Source organism: Aotus nancymaae, unplaced genomic scaffold (genome assembly GCF_030222135.1).
Source record: "Aotus nancymaae isolate 86718 unplaced genomic scaffold, 86718_ANA_hifiasm-v0.15.2.pri h1tg000036l, whole genome shotgun sequence".
NCBI classification, from domain to species: domain Eukaryota; kingdom Metazoa; phylum Chordata; class Mammalia; order Primates; family Aotidae; genus Aotus; species Aotus nancymaae.
Window position 1 is genome coordinate 33,458,273 of NW_026988450.1, and position 26,276 is coordinate 33,484,548.

The window sequence follows — 26,276 nt, forward strand, 5'->3', positions numbered from 1 at the left end:
ACATGATTACGAACATAGAGAAGACTGTAAGTGGGAATATTCCCTTCATGATATTAAGAAATAATAATATTCACATATATAATACTGGTAAATAATAAATCATCTCATCAATATACTTAGCTTTAATAAGCAAAATATTACAATAAAGATTGAAGGTCAAATTTTAAACTAATCAAGCAATTGTCTCCCTGAAGTTGAACTATAATATCTCCAATACTCATACCACGCATTTCACACACACACACACACAAACACACGCTTTGCTGATCAAATTGATGGTCATTTCTTGTGATTTGAAAATGGTTCAGATCATAAAGATTCTAAGTATTTCTAAAGATTTGCATAATGACTCTGGAACTTCAGATACCGCAGTAAAACAAAATCAAACACAAAATATGTGTAGTAACAAAAAGCAAATTGAATAATTGAAACAATTACCTTGATCATTCATGCCTAATTTGTTGAAATAATCCACAAAATATTCAGATAATAACAATTACAGACTAAGAATGCAAAGTGTCTGGAGAAAGGTGTCATCTCAAACCAGCACTGTACTGTTTGGCAAGGAAGTACTCCTGTTTTTTTTGGGAAACAAGGTTCATTTTTAAAACTTTTCTGTTTAACATATGGTCTCTGAAAGCAAGGCTCTTTTTGCAGGAAGAAACACTTATGACCACATGCAAAAAGAACTGAAATATAGTAGAAAGGTCTGAAGACACATGGCATTCTTACCACACTGATTTACCACTTGATAATGGGAGCAAAAATGTTTAGAATTTTCTGAAGTTTGTCCATCCAGGAATTGATTTATCTATTATTTATTTCTTTCCTTTTTCTTTTCCTTCCCTGTTTCCTTTGCGTCCTAGTGAGTTGACAGAAGTACTCTAGTATGTTGAAATATATTTTTAATAGATTTTTAATATTTAGATTAGTTTTTGATTTTCAGAAACTCTGGAAAAATAGTTGTCTTACACTCCTCACCCAGTTTCCACTATTGTAACATCTTATATTACCAATGTACATTTGCAACAACTGGAAACTAGCATTGGCATGTTACTCTTAACTGCACTTAGATTTTATTTAATTTTCAAGTTTTCTTTTTCTGTTCCAGAATGCCATCCAGGATCCCATCTAGGATAACACATTATAATTAGTCATCTTTTCTTTTTAGTCTCCTCTGATCTGTGACTGTTCATCAAATTTCTTTGTTTTTTTTTTATAACTTTGACTTTGAGTACCAGTAAAATATTTGTTACAATATTCCTCAATTTTGGTTCGTCTAATGTTTTTTAATCATGGCTCAGCCAGAGTTTTAGGTTTCTAGAAAGAAAAATATAAAGGTGAAGACTTCTCATAGAATAATAAGAGTACATATTATTGACTTGACTTATCACTGATAATATTAACCTTGATCACCCCCCTGGCCAAGGTAGTATTTTCCAGATTTCTCCACCATAAATGTATTTAGTTTTTCCTCTTTCCATACTCTATTCTTTGGAAATAAGCCACTAAACATAGTCAATAGTCAGGGTGGAGGGAGAAGAGTAAAACACATTTTAATGTTCATCATTGTCCTTAATAACAATCTTAAATGTGATTCTTCCACTGGATAGAAAATGTATATGTTTGGCTGTACTATATTTTGAGATGAAAGCAGAGAAACAAAAATTCCATGCAGATTTTCCTACTGTTCAAATTCAATTTTGCCTTCTTTGTTGCTGCTCAGTGTACAGGACACATTAAGGTAAATATTTCAAAATTTTAATATTTAAAGGTAACAGAGTAAATTTGTAAATGTACAATATCTAATATCTGACAATAATTTGGCAGTATATCAACGGTCTCATAAGCTGAATATACTTACAATTAATATATACCAATATTCAAAATAATTATTTTCATTACATTATCATTGGTTAATATATGTTCTTTGTAGGACAATAGAAAATAAAAGAAATATGAAGGAAATTTAAATTCTATCTGATCTAAATGCACAGAATTACAATTACCTGAACATCAATTATGTGTATTTATAAATCTTTCTACTCGAAGCTTTTTAGAAAGATTGTTCCAGTTTACATTTTCTCTTACCATACAGGAAGCATCCTTTCCTTTCATAAGTGGTGTAAAAATCAGTATACACCACAAACCATAGGTCAACTTGTCACAAATAATTGGAAATATATTTTTAGCTTACACTTGTAGAAACTATGCTGTGTATATTTGGCACAGAATTTCCTCTTGCCAGGATAAGGTTTCTCACTATCCATGTTCTGTCTATCAAACGATGTGATCCATTGCACAAAAAGAATAATCAAAATACTGCACCAAAAATGGAGGTAACATTGTCAGTTGAAAAATCAATGTAAAATGTGACATAGTAGAATACCTTAAAGACACATTTTAACTTTCAGTACAGAAGATTTTCTACAATTTAATTGAAGAGAATAACATTAACTTACATCATCAACAATTATTTATTGATTCCTTACTAGAAGACAATAAGTCTCTAGTTACTTTAGCTTTTTTAAAAAAATGCCTGCCTTTTCCAGGTCATTTCAGAGAATTTTTTAATAGGCACACCCTAGATTATTGAACTATCTAGGTAAATGTGCCTTTGTTTGATTTGCTATTTCCTGTTAACTAGTGCTCACATGCTATGAAATTAGTTGGTACTTGCAGATTTTTATCTAGTAGAGATTTGAATTATGTTTTCTGATAAAAATTTAGCCCCAAATTTATAATTGTATTGCCCAGAATGGCGTTAATCACTTTTATATCTAAACTATCCATATTATTCCATCTTTAGTGCCTAATATACTCAGTTTCTCAAATGTATTTTACCAGGTTTACCACATTGTCTGTCCCTTCATTAAAAAGTCGAATACATTTTTAACATGGATTTATTCAATATTGTATGAGTCATTTTACTTTGGCAGAAGGACACCTTAGTGAACAAAACAGTCAAAAAACCTTGCGTTCTTTTAAACTATACCATAATGGGATAGAAACAATACAAAAATAAGTAAGATATAGTGTATGCTAGAACTTGATAATTGTCTTTATGAAATCAAGTAAGAAATTGGGGAAAGGAATGCAGGATTAGGAAATGATAACGTAAAATAGGATGGTAAGACAAGGTAAATAGGATAGTATGACACTATTTGGAAAAAGTGAGAGAGCAAGTGACAGATATTTACAGGGGAGAAACATTCCAGGCAGGAAACAGTATGTTCAAAAGTCCTGTGGTGGGAGAATTCCCAGCCTGATGGAGACAAGCTAGCAAAAACACATGCAGGCAGACTAAAAGAGTGTTATAGACTTTGGAGTTTACTGTGATTGCTATGGGAATTATCAGAGGCTTCTGAGCATTGGCTGACATAAGCTAATTTCCTTTTTGAGAAGATTATTCAAGACTGCTAAGAATAGATTGTGGGAGTCAAAGGGCAGAAGGAGAGAAACCAATTGGAAGGTTCCAACTATTGCAAAAGCATAGGTGAGAGATGGTGGGGGCCTGGAACAGTGTGGTAGTGATGTAGGAAGTGAAAAGTATTATTTTCTGGAATACACTTTGTCATATGTAAAGAAATAATGTGCCATCTGCAAAAGAGATTCATCAGTCGGTCCACAAGGTAAAAGGCAGAGCTAGGCTATGAGGGAATCAGTATTATGTCAACATTGTAGGAAGTAGAAGAAAGACTGAACAACAAAGAGGAGAAAAGCTTTATAAGATTTTCTTAAATTTTATTTTTTTGATTATAAATACAACATGTGGCCAGACGTGGTGGCTCATGCTTGTAATCTCAGCACTTTGGGAACACAGGCAGGAGGACTGCTTGAGCCCAGGAGTTTGAGACAAGCCTGGGCACATAGTGAGAACCTGACTATGCATAAATTAGCCAGGCATTGAATGCATGCCTGTAGTTTCCGCTGCTTAGGTGACTAAGGCAAGGAGATCACTTGAGCCCAGAAGGGGGCAGTCAAGTCTGCAGTGAGCTGTGATTGCACCACTGCACTTCAATTTGGAGGACAGAGTGAGACCCTGTCTCTAAATAAATTAAATAAGTATAATATAATATATGCTATATATGCTTATTAAAGAACAATGGAAAATACAAAACATGTATGTATTAGTCAATTTTCACACTGCTGTACAGATGCCATCCAAGATTGGGTAATTATAAGCAACAGAGGTTTAGTTGACTCACACTGACTCACAGTTGGGGAGGCCTCAGGAAACTAACAATCATGGCAGAGGTGGAAGAAGCATCCAGTACCTTCTTCACAAGGTGGCAGGAAAGAGAAGAGAAGAATGAAGGAGGAACTTTGAAACACTTGTAAAACAATCAGATCTCTTGAGAATTCACTCACCTTTATAAGAATAGCATGGGGGACACCACTCCCATGATCCAATCACCTCCATCCCTGGACATATGGAAATTACAGTTCAGGATGAGATTTGGGTGGGACACAGAGCCAAACCCTATGTATGTACAAAATGTAAAAATAAAAGTGATTAATATCTGAAAGAGTACTAGAGAAATTCACACAGTAAAAGCCTTCACCTATTGTAATAAAGGTTATTAATCCTCAAATACTGAAACAGTGTATTTGGAATTTTGGTTTTGTTTTAAATTTTAGTCAATCCACTGAGCAAATAATATCTTACTAGGACGAGAAATACATAGAACTGTCAAAAGCAAAACTTCTTTACTTAAAGCTGGGATTTGGAAACAAGAACACAAATTGGTTAGACACTTTTCCTCCGCACCAATCCTTGATGTATCACTGGGGCCATTCAGGGCTCAGGAGAGCATAACGGCTTCTCAAACCTATTGTCTCTCCACTAAACCCAGATAAATAGGTACCTTCATTCAAAAAAACATATTCATTTACATATTTTTTCAATAGATTATGGATTAAGAAAATAAAATCAGAAGAAAAAGAAAAAAGTTAGGAATACTTCTGAACTAATCCTTTTTCTACTTAGCATTCTGAATAAATTAAATTATTCTAAGAGTTTTAGGAAAAGCTGTCCAGTTAAAGCAAGCCTGAGCTACAAAATGGGACATTAGTCCAGTAAGTCAATCCAAAATGTGCTACATATTTATTTCTCTGATTCTCAATAATCTTAGCTGTCACATTTAGTGGAAGATTACAATTGATTACTTACAAAATACTATAATAACTTCTTCACAAAGGAGCTACAATTTTGGATCAGATTTTTTTTGTCATGAAGTCTCACTCTGTAGCCCAAGCTAGAGTTCAGTGGTGCCATCTTGGTTAACTCCAACCTCTGCCTCCTGGGTTCAAGGGATTCTCCTGCCTCAACCTCCCCAGTAGCTGGGATTACAGGCATGTGCTATCGTGCCCTGCTAATTTTTGTATTTTTAGTAAAGACAGGGTTTCACCATATTGGCCAGGCTGGTCTCCAACTCCTGACCTCAGGTGATCTGCCCACCTCAGCCTCCCAAAGTGCTGGAATTACAGGCATGAGCCACCGTACTCAGTCCAGATATTTTAAATAAAAATAAAATGTCAGAAAGAAAAGAAAAAAACATGATTTACATAGTATGTGCTATTGGGCCTCTATTCTGTTATTCATCTCCCAAGTGCAAACAGTACTATAAAAATAAAAAGCATATTTAATTCATGAATGAAAAATTAAGAAATGAGGAAACTGGACTTTCTGGAATGTCCATTAATCATCTAGTATTAATCTTATCAGATTGTGGTCAATCAACATAACTATCTTTGGCTATATTTTAAAGATAAAAACAATTAAAACTTTTAGGAGGACCTTAGGTTGTATATTTATTTTAAGAACACAAATCATACAGATCGACAATAAAATGTCACCCAGGAATTGACTAGAATTACACACACACACACACACACACACACACACACACATATATAGGATTGTTTTAAATAAACTGGGTCATCACATTTCAGTCCTTTGCTACAAAACAAGAAAGTAAAGTACAGCCCTTTGCTACAATATAAGAAATAAAAGTCCAGAAAAGTCCAAATCAAATAACCATGGCAAGGACTATAGACTTTTCCTGCAGGCCTCTTTAGTTATCTTTTCTTATTATTAAAGCTTCATCTTGCTTACTTTCCTTCTTCCTTTCTCCACAAGCCACAAACCTGCCATCAGCACTATTGTTCTTTCCTTATCTTAACATACGGGATCCCAGACTCTTCCCACCGAACACACACATACACTATCACACACACACACACACACACACACACACACACACACACACACTCTCTCTCTCTCTCAAGGTAAATGCTTGTACTTTCTAGAAGAACTTGATCCCCCCATTTGCTCAGCATCTCTCATGTTCATTCCTGTGCACGACCTACAACATTTTTTAAATATTTTTTTTAAAAAAGAAACTTTCTAAGGATTCACCTTTAATAATTGTGAGGATATGTGTCATTTTTAGTACTTATGACTTATTGTTTTGTCCCTGTCACCTACACTCAAATAAATCATGCAGAATATATTATAAAACACTTTTATAACTTCTTTCCTTTTGACCAAGAACATGTGTATTATAACGCATGTCTTCAGTTATAATCATGTTATTTTCCTCACATTGTTAAATATAACAATTTCATTTAGATGACATTTGGCATTTATGTTGTCTCTAATTTTCTTTAATATTTAAAGGTCCAAATGGGTTCAAATATTTGATAACATCTGTAATCTCTTAGGAAAAATTCTTAGAAATCAAATTTGAGGATCAAAGTACATGAATATTTTTAGGGCTATTAATATATATTACCAACCATTCCTCTGGAAAGCTTATGGGCTATGATTGTATTGCCTACTAAAATGTTTTCACCTCTTATTTCTTAGATCTTGTTTAGCCAACTTATTTTACTGTGGGCTGATTTAGTCCATTTTATAGTTTTTAGCAGATTTTATTTAGTTAGTTCTCAACTTAGACTATAGGTAATTATTGCTCATTTTTATGTTATAAGTCCTTAATATAAAAATTTCTAAGACAGATTCAACATCTTAAGTAGTTTCAGCAGTTATGGAAAACATTCAGGCTCTTATTTAATCACTGCATGTTTATACATATATGTACACATACACACACACATATTTTATTTTCCTGGAATAGCTTTCAACTACTATTTTAGAGTGCATAGTAGGTCCTGTGATTCAGAGATTTAGTATTTATGCTTTCAATTAGAGAATAGCAATGAATGTCTAGGTCATAAAATTACTGATAATTTTGAGAAAGCAGATATTTGGATGGGGCAGTGTGAGTTTAGGTTGAGAGTGAGTCATTTAGTTAATGTGTCTGCACCTCTCTGTACATTTGATTCACTGACAGACTCTTCTCTGCTGTCTCTAGGGAGAGATTAATTCTTTTTTTACTGTGAGAAGGTGAGAAATAGGACCTAGAAAAAAATTCACCTGATAGAATTGGAGCAGAAACAATAGACAAAATAATGGAGTTCCAAAAGTTTATGGACATTGTTCAAAAAATGGAAGTCTTGGTTAAATCAAGTGGCAGAAATTCTAATTTGGTTGTGGATCTTATCTAAGGTAGTTTTACATTTACTCCATGCTGAGTAGAGAAATCAAGGCAATTCTTCCACTTTCAGCAAGGGCCTTGACAACATGGTGCATCAGTATAGAGATGAAACCTTGGAGAGTTTAAAACTGACTAACATGGTTTTTGAGGATATTGACAGCAAGCACCTCCCTCTTAAATAAAATGCAGTTCAGGTGAAAACTCAGAAATCTGTACATAATCCTAAAGCTTCTGATCAACACATACCATAAATAAAAGTTGATGTCAGAATTTCAAAAAGAAGTTAACAAGAGAAGCAGCTTTAGCCAAATATGTGCCTGCCAAAGCTTAGCACCCCAAGCCAAATAACTTCACACAAGAGAAGAACCATAGGCCAGAAAACAATAGTCAATGAAGACAAACCTGTTTATGTTGGAAGAAAGTACCTTCCTGATCATGCAAGCATTTAATTCATGCACTTTTCAGCAGTAATAATCATTCATCACCATTGATTCACTTTGCTGACTCAGAGAAGTTCATAGTTAGGTTACTACAGTAATAATGTAATATACTTTGGAGTTTATTTTAATGGCATAATTAATTTTAACAGCTTTATAAATTACTTCAGTTCTGTATTTATAGAACCATTAAGGTTATGAAAGGGTCAGTCATATTTTCAGTTATACTTTACTGCATTTATAAAGCAAATTATATGTTATGTTGGTATGAGTGAATTAACAGATTCCAACAGCTATAAGAATATAGCACTGAAAAATCTACTCTTTTCTGAAACACAGCTTCTGTGTTTTCACAACCCCAGCTGTAACTACTAGTTTATTTTTACATATAACTGACTATTCTCCCCAAAATCTACTTTCTCCTGGGAATCAACAAATTCTGAGAAATCTAACCACCCTTAAAAAGTAAAATGCTGATTAACTAAAGGTACAGCCAGGCTCCTTTGTAAATACCTTCATTCTTTTTCTTTTTCATCCATCATGTCCTCTTGCTTTGAGCACAGGCTGTGACCAGCCACAGAAGATGTGAATTACAGAAGCAAAATTATAAAGAAAAAACATACTAAATGTCTACTCTCTCCAACGTATGCAGCGTGAGAGTAATACTCAAAAGCACACAAAGTACACTTGCTTATCAAAGAGGATATAGGTAAAGAGGCATGGTTTATGATAAAAGATATTACAATACTAGAGATTTTATATGTTGCCACTTTAGGCTCATATTTGAAATTAATTGAGATATTGTCTTAAGAATAAATATCTCTCTGACTAAGGATCCTAGAAAAATAAAAAAGACGCTGTCAAATATATTTCAGTAAGCAGCAAATGAACCTCACTTGCAGACATAAATCATTAATCTTTAATCACTAGCCAATTTCTCAATAAGCTCATTGGCATGGAAACTCTAAGATACTCAGAGGATAGTTCTCAGAGAACTGGCATGCATGGTTGGCTTGTGTGTTTAATTACTGTTTATGCATCGGCAGAATCCAGGCTTTTGTATGTAATAAATAGAACACTGTCATAGTGTCCAGATGGTTTTAGATTCAAGGCCCAGGGAGCATGTTTGGAGATTATAGTACTGATTTATTCCCTGTTTACACCAGTTGAATTGTAAAAAAAATTATGCTAATAGCAAGCATATCAAGAATTCTGAATTGTGGAAATAAATGCATTGCTATAGCGGGAACTTTGAAAGTCATTTAAATTTAACTTTATCTTATCAGAAATTGTAAAGATACATTGAATCTAAATTTATTCCTTTGTGTAATATAATGTTCCTTTATTTTTGAAGGAGATTGGGGAGAACCTTGCCCAGAGTCCAGCAACTATTCCATAAACTTTACCTTTTAAAATAAATGAATAGGCTGGGCACAGTGGCTTATGCCTGTAATCCCAGCACTTTGGGAGGCTGAGGCTAGCGAATCACCTGAGGTCAGGAGTTTGAGACCAAATAAATCCATGAAAAAAACTAAGCAAAGAACATGAACAGAAACTTCTGAAAAGAAGATATACATACAGACAACAAACATGAAAAAACGCTCATAGTCACTAATTATTAGAGAGAAGCAAATCAAAACCATAATGAGATGCCATCTCACACAATTCAGTATGGCTATTACTAAAAAGTCAAAAGATAATAATGATGTTGCAGAGAAAGGGGAATGCTTATACACTCTTGGTAGAAGTGTGAATTAGCCACTATAGAAAGCAGTTTGGAGATTTCTCAAATACTAAATAACTGATTGGATTGCTGAGTCAAATGGTAGTTGTTTTAAGTTATTTAAGAAATCTCCAATTTCTTTTTTCATGGACTTATTTGGTTTTTGCTTGTTGATTAGGTCTTTATTGGATGCATAGTTTGCAAATATTTTCTCCCATTCTCTAGGCTGTCTGTTTACTCTGTCGATAGTTTCTTTCCCTGTGCCAAAACTCTTTCGTTTAATTGGGTTCAACTTGTCAATTTCTGTTTTTATTGTAATTGCTTTTGGGGAGTTAGTCATAAATCCTTTGTGAAGGACAATGTCCAGAATGGTATTTCCTCGGTTTTCTTCTAGAATTTTTATTATTTTAGGTCTTATATTTAATTATTTCACCTGTCTGGAGTTAATTTTTGTATGTGGTGAAAGGGGTCCAGTTTCAATCTCCTGTATATGGCTAGCCAATTATCCCAGTACCATTGAGTAAATAGGAAGTCCTTGCTGCATTGCTTGTTATTGTCAACTTTGTTGAAGAGCAGGTGGCTGCAGGTGTGTGGCTTTATTTCAGGGTTCTCTAACCTTTTTGATTGGTCTATGTATCTGTTTTTACACTAGTACCATGCTGTTTGGTCACTGTAGCCTTGTAGTATAATTTGAAATCAGGTAGTGTAATGTCTCTAGCTTTCTTCTTTTTGCTTTGGACTGTTTTGACAGTTCTACCTCCTTTTTGGTTTCTTATGAATTTACATTTTTTTTCTAATTCTGTGAAAAAAGACATTGGTAGTTTTATAGGGATGGTATTAAATCTGTAAATTGCTTTGGCAGTATGGTCATTTTAACAAAATTGATTCTTGTCCCTGAGCATAAAATATTTTTATATTTATTTATGTCATCTCAGATTTTTTTCACCAATGTTTTGTAATTCTCACTGCAGAGATTTTTCACCTTCTTTGGTATAGGCATCCTTAGGTTTTTGTGTGTGTGTGTGTGGCTACTGTGAACGGAACTGCATTACTGATTCGACCCTTAGATTACATATTATTGATGTATACAAATGCTACTGATTTTCGTACATTGATTTTGTATCCTAAATCTTTACTGAAGTCATCTGTCAGTTCTAGGAGACTTTGGGTGGAGTCCTTAGGGTTTTCTAACTATAGAATCATATCATCAGTAAAGAAAGATAATATGACTTCCCTTTGAATTTCAATATTAGAATTTTTATGAGAAGGTTCTAACTATTATGAGTCAAGAGGACCCAAGAACCCAATGGAGAAGTCCTTACCATGGTACATTCACAATGGAAAAACTGTTAAGCAGTATCTACTAAAGCTAGATATGCACTTACATATGATTTAGCAATTCTATTTCAAGTTTTTATTCAAATAGATATTAGTTTATATGTTGACAAAAAGATATGCTAACATATTCATAGTAACATAATTCATAATATTCCTAAGTGGAAACTACCCAAATGTCTATAAACAATATATTTATAAGAATGATTATAAAATATGACAGGCAAATATGATTAAGTCTCACAAAAAATGTAATATTTAGGAAATAAAGCTAAGCATGAAATACATTTTGTAACGAGGCCCTATATTTAAAGTTCAAAAAGAGTTGTAACTAATCTGTGAAGTGAGAAATCAGTATTTTTTTTTTTTTTTTTTTTGAGACGGAGTTTTGCTCTTGTTACCCAGGCTGGAGTACAATGGCGTGATCTTGGCTCACCGTAACCTCCGTCTCCTGGGTTCAAGCAATTCTCCTGCCTTAGCCTCCCGAGTAGCTGGGATTACAGGCATTCGCCTCCATGCCCAGCTAAGTTTTTGTATTTTTAGTAGAGACGGGGTTTCACCATGTTGACCAGGATGGTCTCGATCTCTTGACCTCGTGATCCACCCATCTCGGCCTCCCAAAGTGCTGGGATTATAGGCGTGAGCCACCGCGCCCGGCCGAGAAATCAGTATTTTTTTCACTTTTACTTTAGGTTCAAAGGGCACATGTATAGGTAACCCTTTGGTAGGATTAATGGCTAGAAGAAAACACAATGGGGATTCCTCATGTGCTAATAACATTCCATTTATTGGTCTGGGTCCAATAAACATAACAGTATATAGGTAATACACAGGTATGTATGTATATATGTTACATGTCAATTAAAAGTTTAAAATATACTATGTTGTGACCTTATTATAAGCTGACAAATGCATTATGCCAGTTTTGCATATTACATATTTAGGCCTAAATTTGGTATAAATAATATAATTTAAGTGGGGGGTGCCAAGATGGCCAAGAAGAGGCAACACCATAATGCAGCTCCCAGCAAATGAGACACAGAGGGCTAGAGGACTTCACAATTCCAAGTGAGGTCCTGGGTTCCTTGCAGTGGAACTGGTAGAATTCTGAAAATAGCCCAGGGAAGGAGAGCCGAGAAGCAGGCCAAGAGTAGCCCAGGGAGGGTGAATGGAGACAGGGAGGGGCATGTCCCCACCTGGAAAGTGCAGCCAGCTCAGAGAGTCGGAGACTTCACCCCTTCGTTCCTCTGATTCAGATCCTGTGGTTCCCTCATCCGTCCTCCAACCCACAGTCCACGAGAGCCCCACTGGACTGAGGGACACTGTGGGTTGTTGAGGCAAATCTGAGCCATAGCTCCCGCCCAGTGCTGCAAGTTGGCACAGACCTGGGAGGAAGTGTGGACTAATGCCAGCAGGATGAAACTACCTATCCCACAGAAAGAGGTAGAGTTGAAAGCAGGGAAACTGGTCATAAGGCCTGGAAGGCCCCACCCTCACAAAACTCAAACTGAAGCCAGTGCACTAGAGAGCTTCCCAGTGAAAACACCAGTTTGATCCCAACCGGGAAAGCCGAGCTCAGGGAAGGAGAGATTCCATTGGGAAGACGGGGCTAATCTGACCTGCCTAAACAAATTCCAGGGGAAGACCACCCACCCAGCAGCCTGACTGAATCCGAGGCATCCCAGCAGCGCCTCTACAAGCCAAAAAAGATACAGTTCCAGCCTCAGCAAAAAGCACATACACTCAGAGATTCCTTCCAAAATCATCAACTTCAAAGATCAAAGGGAGATAAATCCATGAAGATGGAAAAAAAACAGTGCAAAAAGGATGAATCCATCAAAAACCAGAACACCTCTTCTCCTCCTCCCAGGGATCACAGCTCCTCACCATCAAGGGAACAAAACAAAACAGAGAAAGAGTTTGACAAATTGACAGAAGTGGGCTTCAGAAGGTGGGTATTAACAAACTTCTCTGAGTCAAAAGACCATGTTCTAACCCAATGCAAAGAAACTAAGAACCTTGAAAAAAGGTTAGATGAAATGCTAACTAGAATAATCAGCCTAGAGAAGAACATAAATGACTTGATGGAGCTGAAAAACACAGCACAAGAACTTTGTGAGGCATACACAAATTTCAACAGCCAAATACACAAGACACAACATACCAGATAAAGCAGAAGAAAGATATCAGAGATTGAAGATCAAATCAATGAAATAAAATGAGAAGGCAAGATTAGGAAAAAGTGAGAAGAAATAAACAAAGCCTCCAAGAACTATGGGATTACGTAAAAAGACCTAATCTACGCTTGATCGGCATACCTAAATGTGACATGGAAAATGAATCCAAGCTGGAAAACACTCTTCAGGTTATTATCCAAGAGAACTTCCCTAACCTAACAAGGCAGACCAACATTCAAATCCAGGAAATAGAGAACACCACAAAGATACTCCAAAAGAAGAGCAACCCCAAGGCACATAATCATCAGATTCACCAGGGTTGAAGTGAAGGAAAAAATCCTAAGGGCAGCCAGAGAGAAAGGATGAGTCACCCACAAAAGAAAGACCATTCGATTCAGAGCAGATCTCTCTGCAGAAACCCTACAAGCTAGAAGAAGTGGGGACCAATATTCAACATCCTTAAAAAAAGAACTTTCAACCCAGAATTTCATATCCAGCCAAACTAAGCTTCATAAGTGAAGAAGAAATAAAGTCCTTTACAGACAAGCAATTGCTGAGAGATTTCATTGCTACAAGATCTGCTTTACAAGAGCTCCTGAAGAAAGTACGAAACATGGAAAGGAACAGCCAGTATCAGCCACTGCAAAAACGTACCAAATGGTAAAGAACAATGACACAATGAAGAAACCACATCAACTAAAGGACAAAACAACCAACCAGTAACAAAATAGCAGGATCAATTTCAAACATAACAATATTAACATTGAATATAAATGACCTAAACGCACCAATCAAAATACACAGACTGGCAAACTGGATAAAAAGTCAAGACCCATCAGTGTGCTGTATTTAGGAGACCCATCTCACATCCAAAGACTCACATAGACTCAAAATAAAGGGATGAAAGATTTACCAAGCAAATGGAGAGCAAAAAAAAAAAGGCAGGGGTAGCAATCCTAGTCTTTGATAAAATGGTCTTTAAACCAAGAAAGATCAAAAAAGACAAAGAAGGGTATTATATGATGGTAAAAGGATCAATGCTACAAGAAGAGCTAATGATCCTAAATATATATGCACCCAATTCAGGAGCACCCAGATACATAAAGCAAGTTCTTAACAACCTACAAAGAGACTTAGACTTGCACACAATAATAGTGGGAGACTTTAACACTCCACTGACAATATTGGACAGATCAATGAGACAGAAAATCAACGAGGATATCCAGGACTTGAACACAGATCTGGACCAAGCAGACCTAATGGACATTTACAGAACACTCCACCCCAAATCCACGGAATACACATTCTTCTCAGCACCACATTACACTTACTATAAAATTGACCACATAATTGGAAATAAATCACTCCTCAGTCATAACAAACAGTCTCTCAGACCATAGTGCAATCAAGTTAGAACTCAGGATTAAGAAAAGCACTCAAAACCACACAATCATATGGAAACTGAACAACTTGCTCCTGAATGATGAATGGATAAACAATGAAATGAAGGCAGAAATAAAGATGTTCTTCGAAACCAACGAGAATGAAGACACAACACACCAGAATCTCTGGGACACATTTAAAGCAGTGTCTAGAGAGAAATTTACAGCAATAAATGGCCACATGAGAAACAAGGAAAGATCTAAAATTGACACCCTATTGTCAAAATTGAAAGAGCTAGAGGAGCAAGATCAAAAATCTCAAAATTAAGCAGAAGACAATAAGTAACTAAGATCAGAGCAGAACTGAAGGTGACAGAGACACAAAAAACCCTTCAAAAAATCAATAAATCCAGGAGCTGATTTTTTTAAAGGATAAACAAAATAGACCACTAGCTAGACTAATAAAAAAGAAAAGAAGGAAGAATCGGATAGTTGCAATAAAAAACAAAAAATGGGGAGAGCACTACTTCTGTAAGCTCAGAAATACGAACTACCATCAGAGATTACTACAAACAGCTCTATGCACATAAACCAGTAAATTTTTGGAAGAAATGGATAAATTCCTTGACACTTGCACACTCCCAAGCCTAAGCCGGGAAGAAGCTGAAACCCTGAATAGATCAATAACGAGGTCTGAAGTTGAGGCAGCAATTAATAGCCTACCAACCAAAAAAAGTCAAGGTCCAGACAAGTTCACAGTCAAATTCTACCAGATGTACAAAGAGGAACTGGTACCATTCCTGCTGAAACTATTCCAAACAACACAAAAAGAGGGAATCCACCCTAACTTTCTATGAGACAACATCATCCTGATACCAAAACCTGGCAAACATCATTCTGATACCAAAACTAAAAAAGAAAACTACAGGTCAATATCCATGATGAACATTGATGTAAAAATCTTCAATAAAATACTGGCAAACTGAATCCAACAGCACACCAAAAAGCTTATCCACCACGATCAAGTAGGCTTCATCCTGGGGATACAAGGCTGGCTCAACATATGCAATTCTGTAAGCATAATCCACCACGTAAACAGAACCAAAGACAAAAGCCACATGATTATCTCAATAGATGCAGAGAATGCCTTCGACAAAATTTAACAGCCCTTTATGCTAAAAACCCTTAATAAACTAGGTATCAATGGAATGTATCTCAAAATACTAAAAGCTATTTATGACAAACCTACAGCTAATATCATACTGAATGGGCAAAAACTAGAAGCATTCCCTTTAAAAACTAGCACTAGAAAAGGATGCCCTCTCTCACCACTCCTATTCAATATAGTATTGGAAGTTCTAGCCAGAGCAATCAGGCAAGAAAAAAATAAATAAAGCATATTCAATTAGGAAAGGAGGAAGTCAAATTGTCTCTATTTGGAGATGACATGATTGTATATTTAGAAGACCCCATTGTCTCAGCCCAAAATCTCCTGAAACTGATAAGCAACTACAGCAAAATCTCAGGATACAAAATCAATGTGCAGAAATCACAAGCATTTCTATACACCAACAACAGACAAACAGAGAGCCAAATCATGAGCTAACTCCCATTTACAATTGCTACAAAGAGGAAAAATAACCTAGGAATACAACTAACAAAGAATGTAAAAGATCTCTTCAAGAAGAGCTACAAATCACTGATCAAGGAAATAAGAGAGGACACAAACAGATGGAAAAACATTCCATGCTCATGGTTAGGAAGAATCAATATTGTGAAAATGGTCATACTGCCCAAAGTAATTTATAGATTCAATGCTATCCCCATCAAGGTATCATTGACCTTCATCACAGATCTGGAAAAAACCACTTTAAACTTCATATAGAACCAAAACAAAGGCCACAAAGCCAAGACAACCATAAGCAAAAAGAACAAAGCTGGAAGCATCATGCTACCTGGCTTCAAACTATACTATAAGCCTACAGTAATCAAAACAACATGGTACTGGTAACAAAACAGAAATAGAGACCAGTGGAATAGAACAGAGGCCTCAGAAACAATGCCACACATTTGCAACCGTCTGATCTTTGACAAACTGGACAAAAACAAGCAATGGGGAAAGGATTCCCTGTTTAATAAACAGTGTTGGGAAAACTGGCTAGCCATATGCAGGAAGCTGAAACCAGACACCTTCCTTACACCTTATACAAAAATTAACTCCAGATAGATTAAAGATTTAAACATAAGACCTAACACCATGAAAACCCTAGAAGCAAACCTAGGCAACAACATTCAGGACATAGGCACAGACAAGGACTTCATGACTAAAACACCAAAAGCAATGGTATCAAAAGCCAAAATAGACAAATGGGATCTAATTAAACTTAAGAGCTTCTGCACAGCAAAATAAACAATCATTAGAGTGAACTGGCAACCAACAGAATGGGAAAAAATTTTTGCAATCTACTCATCTGACAAAGGGCTGATATCCAGAATCTACAAAGAACTAAAGCAGATTTACAAGAACAAAACAACCCCATCAAAAAGTGGTCAAAGGTTATGAACACTTTTCAAAAGAAGACATATATGAGACCAACAAACATATGAAAAATGCTCATCATCACTGGTCATTAGAGAAATGCAAATCAAAACCACATTGAGATACCATTTCACTCCAGTTAGAATGGTGATCATTAAAAAATCTGGAGACAACAGCTGCTGGAGAGGATGTGGAGAAAAAGCAACAGTTTTACACTGTTTGTGGGACTGCAAATTAGTTCAATCATTATGGAAGACAGTGTGGCAATTCCTCAAGGATCTAGAAATAGAAATTCTATTTGACCCAGCAATCCCATTACTGGGTATATACCCAGAGGATTATAAATTATTCTATTATAAAGACATATGCACACGTGTTCCTTGTGGCTCTGTTTACGATAGCGAAGACCTGGAATCAACCGAAATACCCATCGATGATAGACTGGACAAAGAAAATGTGGCACATATACACCATGGAATACTATGCAGCCATAAAAAACTAAGAGTTCATGTCCTTTGTAGAGAGACATGGATGAATCTAGAATCCATAATTCTTAGCAAACTGATACAAGAACAGAAAACCAAACACCACATGTTTTCACTCATAGATGGGTGATGAACAATGTGAACACTTGGGCACAGGGAAAGGAACAACACTCATTGGGCTAGGTGGGGAGGTGGAGGGGAGGGGAGGGACAGCAGGGGGTGGGGCTGATGGAGGGATAACACCGGAGAAATGCCTGATGTAGGAGACGGGGTGGGGGGATGTGGCATGTATGTGCTTATGTAACAATCCTGCAGGATGCAGGATGTGCACATGTACCCCAGAGCCCAAAGTACAATTTAAAAATATATATGTGTGTGTGTATATATATATATATATATAGCAAAGCAAAGTGGCAGATTATCTTAGTATAAAATATATATCTATATATACTTTCTTTGTACGTGTTCATAAGGTTTATAAAATAAACACGTATAGTCATTATGGATACAGCTGCTAATTCTTTATAAATAGCAATAAGAACAATTTATTTGTAAGTAAATTTCTTACCATATCATAATACGAACTTGGTTCACTTGTTTTGCTTTTTGGGGTTTGTTTTTGTTTTGTTTTTGAGATGGAGTTTCTCTCTGTCATCCAGACTGGAGTACACTGGTATGATCTCAGCTCACTACAACCTCTGCTTCCCAGGTTCAAATGATTCTCCTGCCTCAGCCTCCTGAGTAGTTGTGATTACAGGTTTCTGCCACCATACCCAGCTAATTTTTGTCTTTTTAGTAGAGACAGGGTTTCGCCATGTTGGCCAAGCTGGGCTTGAACTCCTGACCTCAGGTGATCTGCCTGCCTTGGCCTTCCAAAGTGCTGGGATTACCTGCTTTTTATAAGATTAAAGATGTACACTCAAAAGTTGAAAAAGGATGTTTGATTATAAAACAGAAATATGTTTTAATTATAGGTTGATCATTTATATCTATATTATTCAAAGTCAAATACACATAACTGTTTTGTTCTGTGGAGAAATGGCTCAGTGAGAGACTGACGTTGCCCAAAATCTTTGGAACTGAGTAGCTGGAACAGAATGTGTGGGATGAATAGAGACTCCAAAAGAATTTTAGGAGAAAAAAAATGATAAGACATTATTACTAGTAGTAAATCTCTGCATCCTTGATTATATTTTCTATAATTGGCTAATCTCTGAATTTAAAAATCACTTCTGAATAAAATATTACAGAGCCAACAGTAAAATAAGGTTTGGGCAATTTAGCTGAGAAAACATACTTTGACCCTAGTATTTAACATTTACATGCAAGAATAATATAAATAACCCTGTGAATTGGGTATTATTATCCCCATTTTATAACTAAGGAAACTAAGACATATCCTGGTTAAATGCCATGTATAAGGTGAATAGGATGTAGTAGAATCTGAACTGCAAACAAAGAATATCTGATTTTAGAGCCTATGCTCTTAGTCATCATGCTATACTTCCTGCAATAGAATCAAAACATTCTACAGAAAAGGCATATGTGTTACAGACACTTTGGAGCCTAAAAATATAATTTTCTAATCAGTTCAAAATGGTGGCTAAAACTCAGCGTAACAGAGGTAAATATTTTGTATATCTTAATATGGCAAAGGAAAAAATACGCTTTCTTTTACAGGCTCAGAAAAGGGACATCAGCATTTGGCAACTGCTTTTCAAAGTCTATACTTTCATAAAGGAATTCTGCCTGGAGAAGGAAACCCTAGTGATAGGATTGAATGACTTAAAGGCTTACCACAAACTTCAGATTTAAAAGAAATAATAGTAAGTTGATTAAAAAAAAAATACAAAACTACAGTTGAGTAAAGCCTACAAGATAAACTGATTCCTGGATATCATACACATTTTATTTTATATCTGTGCTGCAATGTTTTTACTTTGGCTGTCATAGCTTCAACTTATAGTGCCACTGATTCATCAGCCAGGATTCATTAAACAGTTGCAATATAGCATCATCTATAATTTAAACTGTGAATTAAAAAAATACATAATATAGATATTTTCTATCCTCTGGATACTCTAAATCTGCAAGATCAATTTCACTTGTAATAATAATTTTAATATGGTATAATTGTTTTTATTTAATACAGCAAAGGAAAGATGACATTTCCCACTTCTCTTCTCAGAAATCACTTAAAGTGTTTAGAAGAGCATGAATAAGAAACCCAAATATCTTCCTCAAATTGATAGATAACTATGTATCTGGACTACAGTAGCAATCAAGGTCAAAAAGAAATGTCACATGACATTGAGAGATGACACTCATCACTGATGACATCAAATAATGCTAGTAGAAAATCATACTTTGAGGAATGTGGCACATACCTAAAGACAAACAAAATCAAAAACAAAAAACCTTGTTTAGAACAATGAAAATCATCGCAATCTCTTGCTTGTAAAACTTTCCTGAAGGAAATAGACAAGTCAAATTTACAGAAAGAGGTTTGTAGATGAAGCATGGGGAAAAAGAACACACTGTAAGGTAACCTGTGATTTCTAACCTCTGTGAGATGAAAAGGAGTGAAGTCTAAATGATGTCTCTTTTCTCTCTCCCTCTGACACACACACACACACACACACACACATACACACACACACACACACACACACGTATCCACGTCACAGAGAATTCTTGCTGGCCAGAAACTAGGCTCTATCTTTTTCTCCTCAATATAAGCTTCTCTGTTCAAAAAGATCTCATAGAAAGGTAATTCATAGTCACAAAGAAACCTACAGGTACATAAGATGTTTTGTGGTAAAAGAAGAAAGGGAACAAGAAAGACAGATGGGAAGTAAAAATCTTAGCCAGAAAAAATTTTTCATACCATAAATGAAAACTATACCCATACATATGGTCATGAATATACAAAACAATACAGAAATCATAATTAAAAAATAAGGAACTAAGGCACAGATACAAGAATTTAGGGAAAATATGGCAAGACAAAAATAAATAAACCGTGAACTGGTAGAGTTCAGAAGAAATGGAATAAAAAATTTAAGCTAATAGGATATGACAAATATTATAAATTATCTGACATTGGTTGGCATAAGATGGCAAGTCTTCAAAGAAGAGAAAAAGTTTGATAGAGACATTAAAGTGTGAATGAATATGAGGACAATCAGCAGACAGAAGGAAGTCCAGCCGAACATAATATGAAGGAAGTCATAAGTGTATTTTCAGGAAACTAAAGAGGATTACCCATATCTGAAGTGCAGGCTATGAAGGAGAGAGATGATAGAAGGGACTGGAAATGCAGAAAATTACTGGATTTTGGAGAGTATTTTATGCTATACTAATGAATGTAACTTCATGTTATTAGTAAAGAGGATGCACCATTATTTTAAATCAGAGGATTAACATTATGTTTCTTATTTTAGAAAAATCACCCTGCCAATAGCTAGGTAGGTGAATACATTGATAGAAAATAGGGGGCAGATAAAGCTGTGAGAATAAGGGAAAGTTCTTTTAGTAATCCAGATAAGATATAATGTCCATAATTGTTGACACTTATGTAGGGATATAAAAGAGTGGGGAAAATCAAGAAATATTTAATGAAAAACATCCACAAAACTGTGTGATAGATTGAATATAGCATGTAAGGACAAAAACTGAAGAATGACTCCAAGATTCCAGATTGCTTGACTCATTTGCTGACATTGTAGCAATCAATATAGAAAACAATCAATATAGAAACAACCAGTACCAAAACAATATACGTGTTTGGTAAAGATAAGCAGGAAGAAAAGATGATGTTACCCTTAAGTGTATTATAATAAACCAAAAAGAATACAGATAATAAATTGAACCAAAAGCTAAACATCAAAAATACATTTGGCAATTTTTGGTTGTTAATCAAGAAAACAATAATGTTTTCACATCATATTTCATAAAGGATTTTTATTTGGCATGGTTTTAAATGTCTTGGAATATTACAATTATCACGAACTCTGTCTCTCAGAAGCAGTAAGATCTCAGAGGAGAATTCCTGCAAAAATTACAAAATTTTGAAAAATCGACCTTTTGGGAATCAACCTAAAATATTGAAATCGTGTTATAAACTTGATTTGAAAACATTAGTACTTTCCAAAAAAATACTTTTCTTCTTTTCTTTCTAAAGTTAGTATATTCTCTGTTAATTTATTATATATATAAAAAAAGTCCCATGTCATAGCAAACACTTTCTACTTATTTCAAACTTTCATTTAACCTTTAGTTTAATGGTGACTTACATGATAGAAGTAAACCAGATTTTCTATTGTGCTCTAGAAATTTAAGGATACCTGGAACATTATTTAATAAAATGCTGTAAAATGTTAGCACCAAGCAAGGTAGTCAGTGTCATGGGAAATGCAGAGAAATAAAATGGGTTCCTCTGTTGCAGGCTATCAGCTCTGTGTTAAACAGCACCACATTTATTTACCTTCAGTGTTTCTTACTGTGATACAATGAAAGAAGCACTTTGTCTTTTTCTTAGTGTGAGCCCTTCTTTAAATGCTTTTCTTGGCTTTGCTTTTGTGATTTACTTTTCACCTTTATTTCTATTTTGAATTTTGATGATGCTTGTTCCTGCATAATTATGAAAGATATAACTTTTGAACAGATGTATAGTAACATATTTCTAATATATAAAGGTCACAGCACAAAAAGACTTAGGAAAGAAAGAGATATGTGATAGCTTTAATATGTGTAATTAGAATTAGGTTGAAGATGATAGGTATCTATAAGAAAATAGTGTTTCTGATCATCCATCCAGAGCTGCGCTAGTGGCTGTGGGATAAACAAAGTTACATGAGAAAATCTATGCCCTTATGAAGTTTATAATATTCTTGCCATGAAAAGTAGATGCTATGGACTGAACGGTGCTCCCTGTCCCCAGTTCATAGGTTGAAGCCCCAACACCCTGGTATGACTGACTGTATTTTGAACTTGGGCTTTTATAGAAGTGATTAAGATAAAACAAAGTCATGAGGGTAGAGCCCTGATCTAATAAGATTAGCGTTATAAGAAGAGACACCAGATAACTTGCTCTTTTTCATCTCCATCATGTGAACAGTCTAAGAAGGCAGTCCTATACCAGCCAGGAAGAGGGTCATCCCCAGAATCTGGCCATGCCGGTTCCCTGATTTTGGACTTACAGGTTCCAAACCTGTGAGAAAATAACGTTTCTGGTTTTTGACCAACCAGTCCACAGTACTATGTTATGACAGCCCAAGCTAAGACAGCAGGTTTACACCTAACCATACCAAGTAGGCAACATGTATGTCCTAGGGAGCACTGGGTACATATGGGACATATTAATTCTGTCTTGAGAACAGGTCAAGGAGAAAAGGAAGATGCCTTTGTAGTGAGTCATAAAAGATGAACAGTTTTTCTATGAGAATAATATTCCAATTGGATTAACATGAACAAAGGCACAAAATGTGAGGTGTGCATGGAGAATTACGGGTCACTTTTGTTGACTGCAGTGTAAGGTACCAGCATGTGGCAAGAACAGAATAGGAGCAGAAGGAGGGGAGGAATGTATAACATAAGATGATCTGGAATTGGTAGGTGTTGGACTTTTGTGGGAATAAATACGTAACAGCCCTCATTTACTGGGCAAATTAGAATCAATTTAAAAATAAGATTAAAAAGTAAGGCAGATTTAAAAATAGCATATTTATTACTGACAAAGCTGATCATTTTGCTATTTATGCAACTCATGCTACTCATGCTACTCATATTATTGTGTAAGTGAGTTTTTCAATATTGACATACCCAGTCATGAGCAGCAGTAGGTAACTGGAAGTCTCTCCTTGCAAGAGCCTGTAACTGCGTTAAACCTAAAACAGGCTGCCCTGTCTATGAAGTAGCCATTCTTTACTCCTTTACTTTCTCAATAAACTTGCTTTCACTTAAAAGTAAAATAAAATAAAAACTAAAACATAGAAAAGTGAAACAGAATGTATACCTTCTACAGATAGCTGGCTCGAAAAATAGAAGGAGTAAAGTAGGTATGTTCAATTTCTCTCCTGAACATACCATCTGAAGAAGTCTCTTGTCTTTGCCGGGAAAGAAAAGAGCAAGAAGAAAAAGAGAGTCCAGGAATGCAGGCTGATGAAGCTGCCCTAAGCTAAATCTGAATCAGAGGCCTTTGAGATAACTCTTTTATCAAGTACTTTTGAAAGTTGCAGCAAATGAAACCCAATGGTTAGGTCTTATTTGAGGTACCTGTCATGTAATAAAAGCTTATAAGTTGCATTTGCTTTTTCAGCCTGTATTTACAGAACCCCCACACTGTATGAAAGGTGGTTGTAAGTGAGGTGCTTAACTACCTTTGGTGAGCATTTTTATTTGTGTGCCACAGTAGTTTGAAAGATTTCCTCGGCTTATGGAATTTCTTAGCCCTGTGCAACACTAAAGGTGACTTCTCTGCTCTCTTCTCGATTTTTTTTTCCACTGGAGGATCATCCTCAGTAAAGTTCTGATCTAAAGTTGTTTTCTTTCATCAGAATCCGATACATTTAGAATCTTCAGCGATGCTTAGCTATGTATTTAAAACTTTGCTCTTCCTTGACTTTTGTGCATGCTAGTCTCTCAGCATCATTTTTTTCTGCCACAGTTTTTTTTCCTAAAGTTGTGGGCATAATCATTTTATTTCCTACCATTTTCTCCATTACTTTCATGCAGTCCCAGTGTGCCACAATTTTGCTGAGCCCTGTATACTCTTGCTAAGAGTCAATTTAGCAAATATTGAAACAACCTCTAACTTGTGGTTAAAGCTGCCCGAGATGAAGTGCACATAGAAGTAAGAAATCATGTGACCAGAGTATTCCATGGTGTATATGTACCACATTTTGCCTGTCCAGTCTATCATCGATGGGCATTTGGGTTGGTTCCAAGTCTTTGCTATTGTAAACAGTGCTGCAATGAACATTCATGTGCATGTGTCCTTATAATAGAATGATTTATAATCCTTTGGATATATACCCAGTAATGGGATTGCTGGGTCAAATGGAATTTCTATTTCTAGGTCCTTGAGGAAGCACCACACTGTCTTCCACAATGGTTGAACTAATTTACACACCCACCAACAGTGTAAAAGTGTTCCTATTTCTCCACATCCTCTCCAGCATCTGTTGTCTCCAGATTTTTTAATGATCACCATTCTAACTGGCGTGAGATGGTATCTCAATGTAGTTTAGATGTGCATTTCTCTAATGACCAGTGATGATGAACATTTTTTCATATGTTTGTTGGCCTCATATATGTCTTCTTTTGTAAAGTGTGTGTTCATATCCTTCACCCACTTTTGAATGGACTTGTTTGTTTATTTCTTGTAAATCTGTTTTAGTTCTTTGTAGGTTCTGGATATTAGCCCTTTGTCCGATGGGTAGATTGCAAAAACTTTTTCCCATTCTGTTGGTTGCCAGTTCACTCTAATGATTGTTTCTTTTGCTGGGCAGAAGCTCTGGAGTTTAATTAGGTCCCGTTTGTCTATTTTGGCTTTTGTAGCCAATGCTTTTGGTGTTTTTGTCATGAAGTCCCTGCCTATGCCTATGTCCTGAATGGTTTTGCCTAGATTTTCTTCTAGGGTTTTTATGATGTTAGGTCTTATGTTTTTTATCCATCTGGAGCTAATTTTAGTGTAAGGTGTCAGGAAGGGGTCCTGTTTCTGCTTTCTGCAAATGGCTAGCACATTTTCTCAACACCATTTATTAAACAGGGAATCCTTTCCCATTGCTTGTTTTTGTGAAGTTGTCAAAGATCAGATGGTTGCAGATGTGTGACATTGCCTCTGAGGCCTCTGTTCTGTTCCATTGGTCTGTATCTCTGTTTTGGTACTAGTACCATGCTGTTTTGATTAAGCTAGGAATGCAGATATGTCTAAGAGCATGGTCAGTGTGGAGAGTAGAAGGAGGTATGGAGAGGGCAGCTGGATCGTTGACTGTAATTTCCTTCAAAAACTGTAATGTACTGGTTGTGTACCAGGTTGGTGTGGGGAGAGTAGCTTTCCTGAGAAATCTATAAGTGGGGTCTTTGCAATTGTTCAGCAAATCATTTTGAGCTGAGTAGCAACAATTTGAAGGGTGATCATACATAGGATTTAGGCTAGGAGTTAGACCTTTCACCGGTCACAACAGAACTGACCACTGAAGAGTACTCCATCTCCTTCACTTGAGGGTTTGTTCCTGTAAAACTCAAAATATGATGGTTTGAGCAGAAAGTGTGTTTCTCATAAGTAAAAGGGATAATGTAAAGGCGCTGCACATGCACTCTATTTTTTCTCAAGCTCAGCAGCAAATATGTCATTCCTTCGACCCAAGTAAAGGAGCAGTGCAAGTAAAGGAGCAGAAAGATGCTGGTAGTTGAACCATTGATGAAGATCCCTAGATTTTTTTAACATTGTTTTCTTTATAAGAGGGCAACTTTATTCAAATATTTTGACCAGTAGCATGCTATGATTAAACAATATCAATCAATAAGCAAGATGCTCACAGGTATCCATAATTTACCAACTTTTGAACAAAGAAAGCATCTTACTTTTTTCCAAGATTTTATTTTTATTCTCCTCATATTTCTGGTATCAA

General features: G+C 35.7%; 1 long non-coding RNA gene across 1 annotated transcript in view; it reads right to left on the reverse strand.

Moving 5' to 3' along the window:
• Positions 1–4,113: 4,113 nt before the first annotated feature.
• The window catches only part of LOC135277968 (uncharacterized), a 68,690-nt gene continuing 46,527 nt past the window's right edge, over positions 4,114–26,276 (reverse strand). The window contains exons 3-4 of the long non-coding RNA XR_010345501.1: positions 4,372–4,483; positions 4,114–4,280 (exon numbers count right to left, since the gene is read on the reverse strand). This is a non-coding gene — a long non-coding RNA (uncharacterized LOC135277968). The remainder of the gene's footprint in view (positions 4,281–4,371; positions 4,484–26,276) is intronic.